The sequence below is a fragment of the Phalaenopsis equestris genome, unplaced genomic scaffold, assembly GCF_001263595.1.
Source record: "Phalaenopsis equestris unplaced genomic scaffold, ASM126359v1 Scaffold000266, whole genome shotgun sequence".
In the NCBI taxonomy this organism is placed as follows: domain Eukaryota; kingdom Viridiplantae; phylum Streptophyta; class Magnoliopsida; order Asparagales; family Orchidaceae; genus Phalaenopsis; species Phalaenopsis equestris.
Window position 1 is genome coordinate 134825 of NW_018164708.1, and position 9580 is coordinate 144404.

The following is a 9580-nucleotide window of genomic DNA, read 5'->3' on the forward strand; positions in this document are numbered from 1 at the left end:
TATATATATATATATACACACACACACGTAAAATAATACTTGATATAATAATATTATTAATAATTTGTGCTATAAGTCCGCTTTCTTATCAAATTGGTGGGAGTCTTCATGTAAATATATGCCCGTACATGCATCATAGTAGTTTGCACTCTATTTCAGTATATATAGAACTTGAACCCAAAATTGTAGCTAATTCATGGCTCTCACTATAGGAATTTATTATTATTATTTTTTTTATGGTCATATGCCATCAATAAACATTAGATAATCATTAAAAATCTTACGATTTTCTTACACTTAATGAAAGACTGTTGGTTACATGTTTTACTAAAAATCAACGGTTGCACAAGTAGGAAAGCTGCCGATTATATTAACCATTGGTAAGTCGTTAGAAATAAAGGAAATTTTTCTTACTATCAGTAGTCGGTTTTCTCGTCAGTTTTCGTTGTACTTTCTATAGGCTATCTTATAGAAAAACTCATTACCTCTGGACGTACGGACAAAGTAGGTTGAGAGGGCCACATCATCACAAATTCACGTGTATGTGACATGACATCCCCACCCACGTACCATTGTCCGTACGTGCAACAGTGTCTATATGCAACAATCCCTACCCTTCTAACCCAATCTCTATACGAATCAATAGTCAAGCCAATCCCATGAACCTAAAGTGGTCATATAAAAACCATATTTGAACTATGGTTAGCTACGCTAGTGTTTATACTTTGGATACTATTCCCACAATCTACTTTGATAAAATGAAACCTCATCATGTCAATTAAACTCTTTAAAGAACTCCTATTTTGGCTTCTTATCAATTTAGGACTAGTGCCTATATCGGAATATTTACATACATACCGCTCAATTCTTATGTATTTACATATCTACGACCTAAACTTCACTTTTTTACATACATACCGCCTCGCCTTTGCATGAAACTACTAATTACAATTTGCAATTTTACAAATTATAAGTATGTTATGTAATTTTCAGTTTTTACAAATAAAGTTAAAATATCATATATATATATATATATAATATTTAAATTAGAAGTGTTAAAAGACGTGACTGGTTCAAGCCTTTGCCGCGAGCGATGTCTTTATTTACGTTGCATTTCCAATATTTCCAACCAACGTTCAACTACCAAGTTGGAAATTTGCATGAAATTATCAATATATTAATGTGCAGGAATATATTCATTGAATTTTGGATATTTGTTTATTTATTCTTCAAATTGCTGACCTTATGAGTGGCCAATAAATGGGCAATCATCTCGCATCTTGTTAACGTATGACAGCCTTCAAGAAGAATATTATGTCGCATAAATAGGATCTACGATCGACATCATAGATGACATATGACGTGGTGTGATCCACGTCACGATCTACGAAAAAATATTACATCAAGAGTCCTGATACAAAACTGCATCAAGACTCCAATCATAAGTACGGTTCGACCCCACTTGGCTCATTATGATTGTTGCTTTGACAGTGGGACACGTGACATATTTTTGCATGTTCGCGCGGTTAGAAATGAATGATTTATTATCTAAAATTATAAATTAAACAAATTCAAAGGTTATGATGTTTACACATTTATAATTAATCTCTCTGCACTTTGACCTTTTTCTATGTTTAATTTTTTGATATGGTTTTGAGTCAATTGAATGAAAAGGGTGTGGTCGCTCGTGATTGGATAATTCAAAATGAGCATCGAATCGACAAATGTCAAGTCAACAATAATTGAAGATTTACTATTTTTTTTATAAATATTTATTATAATATTTATTCTAATTTATGCCAGCTACAAAGCAATGAAATGATGACGCCATGATATCTTAGACTTCAACATCTATATATTTACAATTAGATTTTGAAAGACTTACATACATACCCCTCACTTCTAATATATTTTTACATGCATACTATTTTGTGATGTGAGATGAAGTATTTGGATGATATAAACGTAAAAAAATAGAAGTTTTGGTGTTAAATGTAAATACATGAGAGTTGATGGTATGTGTCTAAATGCCCTTTAAATTTTCTATTGTTTTTTTTTTTTATATATATATGTACATTAGAGGCCTCATTATCCAGGGCCATCTACTGTGACATCTATAATCAACCTGAAGAATCCCACCATCCTATGTAGAGTTAAACCAAAGTTTAGTCTTGTCTGTCACGAAAAAATGGATCCATCTAAGCTGAACAAGGGCAAAAATACATCGTTATTTCTGTAAACATAGAGTATAAGTCATAAAATTAATCAACATGAGAGCCAAATCAAATTATCCAATCAAAGAAAGACCAGAAAGACCAAGTTGAGCGCATGTGCCCAATGCCTATGCTCAAGTCAAGATATGTTCTCCACTAATGTAAATGTCTCGTTTGTATAACTCTCTCTAGGTATTAAAATATTTGTATGAATATTAGAAGCCATGAAGATGATATTATTATAAGTGCCGGCCATATTTGGCTTTGATGGAAATATTTGGCAAAGTTATTCATATTACTTATAATAAAATAACTTGAAGATGGAAGAAGTCTAGGTTTCACATGCAAATGGAGCTATATGACAGCCATGCATGGAATGGGGTTTTGGAAGTAAGCATGAGAGCTTTGAATATTGAATTTTACTTTCAAAATATTTTTTAGTGTATATATATTTATATTTATATATATATATATCAAGGCATATGTGAGTATGTATTGGTTGACTTTGATATTGATTGTTTAGATGGAATGGAGAATCTTCTATAGTTTCAAAGAGTTTCACACTTGGGATCAATATGTTTGTTATGATATATAATATAAAATATGTTTTTTATATTAAGTTTGTTATGTTGAAATTGATTTTATTTGTGTGATGATGTCATGATTGCTTTATTGAAGATATGATATGAGTTTTGAGGATATTATTAGAGTAAAAGTGTGTAGGAAATGATAGAAAAAGAAAGTAAAAGTAATATAAGAAGTATTAAAAGAGATACCTAGCAAGCAAAACCTCCTATATATATATATATATGGAGGAGTGAATGAAAAAAAATGTAATATTATGCAATACACAGGGATAATTTGCAATATACCCCCCTAAAATGGGCTGTGAATATTTCTAGCAACCATCTTGTGAAGAAGTGAAGACTGGGTAGTAGTTGGAAGAGCTTCGTTGAAAATATCAGTGAGCTGTTGTGTTTTCTCGGTTCTTTTTGAAGAGTCAGAGTCGTCAGCTTGTCTATTTATGTGTCGTCGTATAATTCTCTTGTTCGAATAAATCTTCCTCTCTAATCATATGAGTGATTTGAAGAGGAGATGAATCGAGAAGAATGATATATTACAACAAATATCAAACAAATAAAAACAAACAAACAAAAGACTTATATATAATCCTCGTGTGATTGATCGAGCATATACGTTTGAATAGAATTGGATCGAACTACCTCAAAAGACAACGTCCACGAAAAGAATCCCTATATATATCACATGTAACCAGAGAACCAAAATAAACATTTTTGCTTAGGGGTCAAGAGTCTCCTAGAGGAACTTATCCCTCTAATTAATTACATCTTAGGGGTACCCGTCATTACTCTCAATAAAATGAATTTTGTTTATATTATCATGAACCTGGAGAATTGACCATCAAAAGATGATTATTTTGTAAGGGAACGCTCTGATATTTCAAATCTCTCGTTAAGCCACAGGGTGGATAGTGAGTTTTTCACATCCCAAAAGGGCAGGAGTTCTTCAATATTAGAACCTATGAAACAACTAAAATCATCTTGATGGGGATATCCTTATACGACAAAACTCACCAAGCCATAAGGGCAAAGGGTGAATCAGGTAATCAAGATGATATCAATGAAGTCAATGAAACAACGGGGCTCAAAGGGGCTCAACAAGAGATATTGATATCAATGAAGTCAATGAAACAACGGGGCTCAACAAGAGATAGGATAGAGTAATCCTAAATGGTAGAAGTAGTCGGGACAGAGTACCATAGACCCATCATCTCAAGTTATTATGACCCTAAGTTTACCTGGTCTTGAAGGTAGTCAACCCAACAAGTTCAGAGATCCCCAGTCAACAATCCGTGAATTGCATCATCCGCGGTGACCTCGGTAGCCCTAAGGTCAAAGGAACGAAACTCTATCCTATGACTACAGGTGGAGCTCTAAGTGGTGGGATTTATACCCGTCAAAGTGGCATGAATGTCGCATGAGATGAAGATAAAGAGAGGTTCAACTACAAAGTTGGAAACACTCCTAACATCCCTTTTTGGACAGACCGTTGGCACACTCAAGGCACATCTATCTACTGACGAACTTTCTATCGACCAAATCAATCATGTGGTCTTATTACATATTGATATTTTTGTAATTACTAAAAAGATCCCTTTAAAATGCTAATGATGAGAGGACTAATATATAATTTTACAGAACTTAAACTTATATAAATAGGGGATCAATGTTATGAATATAGGTTGCATAAATAATTTATCACAATTTTAATCATTAAAAAACAAAATACATTTTTTCATGCAATAGATACGGTTGCATGCGTGTAAAAATTGATGTTTATGTACGTGTTAGATATGTAAACAAATAACAAATTGGGTGGTATATATGTAAATTTTCCTTTTCTGTATTTGTAATTTTCACCTGTGACAATATAAAAGCTTAAGCTCTTCCACGTAAAGAGGTGTGAATCAGATTATAATTGAGAAAATTAATTTAAATATTTTCTGAGAGCTAAGAAAATTATTTTCTTGTAACTTCTATTTTCTAGATGTATATTTATTTAAGGCTTAATTAAAATGTGAAAAAGTTTAAGCATTTATTTTAAAAAATTTTGCGAAATTTAAAATACCAATTGATACATTTGCAGCTTATTAAAAAGAAACTGTGAAGCTACTGAATAATAATCTAATGCTCAAAAAACTACGATGGCTATTACAATTTTTTTTCTATTTTTTTAAGTCGAACCGCAGCCAGAAAGCTGTCATCCCACCAAGCCAGGAGTGGTGGAAAAACTAAGATTTCAATGACAATTTTTTTAAAAGAATGTCAAAACGTATTTTACTCAAACAGACAAAACTATGATGCGGTGCCGCACCGCCACCACACTGTCACCCCAACCAGACCCTTCTAATAAATTCCATTCAAAGCATAACTTCTGCATTCAACCAACCAAGTGATCCCCAAACGTAGAGGATGATGTTAGGTATATTTCCATGTCCGGTGGCCCACCTATGTTGATATGTGCTAATTTCTTACTGATCCATGGAAAGATATTTTCCAACACATGCACCAAAATATGTTCTCACCTAATTATAAAATTGTGAAAATCAACTTTAAGTATTAAAAAATTAGGGAAATTTGCTCACATGCCCCATAATTCTTTTGTATTTGCATATTTCACTTTTAAAAAATTTTGATGGAGATATATTCGATGTAATAGTAAGGATTTGCGGGATATGCATGCAAATATGAATGTTTAGTTGATATGTATGTAAATGCTTAAGAGTTGTGGGGGTATTTTTGTAAATGCCCCAAATTTAGAAATTTATGATGAACAAAATTTTGGAATTTATTTTTTTTTCAAAATAGAAAACTTTTCGCTCGTCCAAATTATTTTTTCCCATCGATTTTTATATATTTATATTTGATTGGTTGAATATTATGTTCAGTGAACATGATATAAAGTGAATGTAATATACATTTTGATTGGTTATTTTTAATTATATGCAATTTTTAATTAATCTGATAATTATAAAATATGTATATTCTAATTAATTTTTTGCGAATTTATCATGATTAAAATTTACTCTTTAGGTTCGATTTATGATGAAAAAGACAGAGATAGACCTAAAAAGACAGGGATATATTGTATAAAAATGATCTTAATTTATTAGGATTAAGTGAAAATATGACACTCGATAGGATACAATGGAGAATAAAAGGATACAAGTAATCGATCCGACTTAGTAGGTTAAATGCTTCTTGTTATTGGTGGTGAGACCTGCAATGCTCTATGACACAAAATGGTTGCCTTTAAAAGAGAAAAATAAAGTTACGTGATGTCGAGATGAGAATGGTTAGGTAGATGAGTGACTTTATAATTAGAGACAAAATGTGAAATGTATATGTTTGTGATAAGGTTGGTGAAGCTCATATGTCAGACAAAATTAGAGAGAATCGTCTTATACGGTTAGGTCACATTAAACGCCAATCATCTGATGAATCGGTTAGGAGAGTAGATGTTTTAGATTCAACTTTTGTTAAGAAAGTCAGAGGTAGACAACCTAGAAAGACTTGGACATATTGTATAAAAAATGATCTTAATTTATTAAAATTTAATGAAAATATGATTCTCATTAGGATGCAATGAAGAAAAAGGATTAATGTAGCAAACCCCACTTAGTGGGATAAAGATTTGTTGTTGTTGTTATTGTAGAGAAGTTGAAGCTTGTGGGATTTAGTTAATCTTATTAAAGTCACCAAATATTTTCTCCAGATTTACTATGATTTACCTATTAACATATCAAACAATTCTTAGGATTTAACTCCTTCATGATTTCATGAATGTTGAAGATTACTAAATCCATTAAGGTGTCACTTTCTAATATTGTTTTTACTTTGTATATCCGTGTTTTCAATTTTAGCAGTTTGTAGATTGCACAGTTTTCCCTTCCGTTTACTGCGTGTTTTTGTTTTTTTTTCTAATTTCAATAGTCTGTAAATTGTATGCATGAAATTTAATGTTGTCCATTCTTTTTATTGCACATTATTGTACTTTCATCTTTAATAGTATGTAGATGTACTAATTAAATTTACTTTCATGTTTGCAGATGACTTTTGTAGGAATGGGTGGAATGCCTCCCTTCGGGGGACGTGTTGGCTTACAGAAATTTCTAAGTCGACAAGGCCGTGGAGGGCACCACACCGACACCGCATCTAGTCCCAGCTACCGCACCAGTTCGTCCATCAGTCATGACTCTAGCACCTTTACCGCCACTAGCGACGACACAACCACTGTCACCGACCACGACATCACCACATCGAACACTCGTGGCCACACGACACCACCACAACCACCAACCGCGACCATGAGACCACAAGAAATTTAGTTTATTATCGACAATCAAATACCATCGGTAATAACAGATAAACATTACATAATATATTTATCGACGGTTTAACAACGACAAAGTTGAAGTATGAAAATTTTATCGGTAATTAAATTACCGACGGATTCAACAACGATTAACCAATGTATCATAATCGCCGCTATTAATTCAAAAACATGTCATGTTTAATCGTAGCTTGACCGTCAGTTATATAACCAATGAAAATGTTCATAGTAAAATTGTTATTAAAAGTGTTACAGTTCCGTCAGAAAAGTGTTGTAATTCTGTTGAAAAAGTGTCGCGGTTCTGTCAGTAAACCATCGTCAAATTGTTGGTTAATCATAGGAATTTACTGACGACTTCGTTTGTAGCAAAAGTGCAACAGTTTGACCAGACGTCGCTTGTTCAATAAACCGTCAGAAAACCGTTGCTTGTTTGATAAACTGTTATAAAACAATCGATAAGACATAAAAAACTCTCCTCTAAAAAACCTATGATTAATGAAATTGAGAGTCTAAATAAATTTTGATATTTATTTGATTTTTATTGATTAATGAAATTGAGAGTCTAAATAAATTTTGATTTTTACACTTTTAATCTTATCAATTAGTTGGGTCGCCTGAGATCTGGATGTAATGATTGTAAATAGTTGTCATCAACTGTTTACGATGGGTGGTTAATGCTTGATGGCGACGAAGATCAGTGGTCAACGTTGATCGGCGGCTACGAAGGCCGTTAGTAACTCGTTATGGCTTCTCTCTAGAATAGACTCTCGAAGTTTACTTCTCTTCATCTCTCCCTCGTCTCACGTGAATAGCTTTTTTAAAAGGTGGCATTTTGTTTATACCGATCAATATTGATCATATAAAATTTTTTAAGTAAACTTAAAATTTGGACGATCATGAATTTATATTTGAAATATTTGCTCAAAATCAGGCTTTTGAGATTTATGGCATCGATACAATTTTATTAATCACACCTCAAGAATTAATTTATTTATATTAAAAATTATAGTAATTTATTCTCATTGGTTATTTATTATAGGTGGGCAAATAGCATGTTTTAGTACCAGACTAAACCGGACAAATACTATGATACGAGATAATAGATAAAGCTATTAGATTTTTATTTTCATATATATATATATATATATATATATTTATTTATTTATTTATAATTGCAGCATGATTTCTTGTTTGTAATTGGTTATTTATTTAATTTCAATCAGTAAAATTGATGCGTGCTAGAAAATTTGCGGCGATAAAGTAATTGTTTATTGTCTTAGCATTGCATGAGAATTTAACATACGCTCAGGTGAGAAAATGACCAGTAATGACACCAGAAATTTTTACGTGGAAAAACTCGTAAATACAAAAAATCACGGTATCTGACTTAATTGTAAAAAAATCATTATAGATTGATGATTACAGAAACTCATTGTCCCACAGATGAGAGTGAATTACTAGATTTTCCAAATTACAACGTTAAGTTACGACATCTGGTTGATACTGGTTGACGACAATTGGTGGTGATTAATGGTGGTTTGTGGTTGTCGATGACGGTCGACAGTGGCCGACAATTATTTACGGGTGTAGACGACGGTCGACGATAGTGGACCGCTGCCAGCGGCGAGAGGTGGACGGTTGTCTTCGTCGATCGACAATAATATGGATGGTGTTGGACTTCAGCTTATTCTCAAAGTCTTAATGTCTCTCTCAAGGCTCAAGCTCCTCCTAATGTGAGAGGTGAAGCTCTATTTTTAGTATTCTGGGGGCAATTAATACAAGAATATTAATTATTTCGATCGAACAGTCAGAATAATTTTCTTTGATCTGACGATGTTTGATAGTGTCTTAACAGTGTCAAAATTGAGCAATCTTGGCTCACTGGATTCGACTATGAACTTGCCAGATTCAATATCCTTTTGACATTTCAAATGCGTTCAGATTCAATATCCTTATGACTTGATTTGGGTCTGATTTGACTAGTTTTTTTATCATTAGGTCTATCTCATCGAATAGTCAGTTCGACCATAAGTTTTGCTAAATCAGAGTTCTGAATAACTCTTAATTGAACTCTAAATATTTATTGTTCAAAAAATTACATTATGATTCATATGAAAGCCTCAAAATTTGTGCTAATGATGAAAATTTGGTGGGGCATATAAAAAATATTATCATAATGATAATTATAAAGACAATATTTAATTCTAAACATTTCTTTTATCTAATATAATTTTGATAATTGCATTGAACCCAAAAATATCACAATAATTAAAGAAACATTTTTAGATTCAATTCAAAACGTGCAAAAAGTGAATTTCATTATTACAAAACCATTATTACATTTAGCTGCACAGTTAATATAATAATTGCAAAGAATATACACCACAAGGCCTCGTCAGTTATCTCTGCGCCTTTTTGACTTCAGCAACTTAATTATTTTTGTAATTTATAAA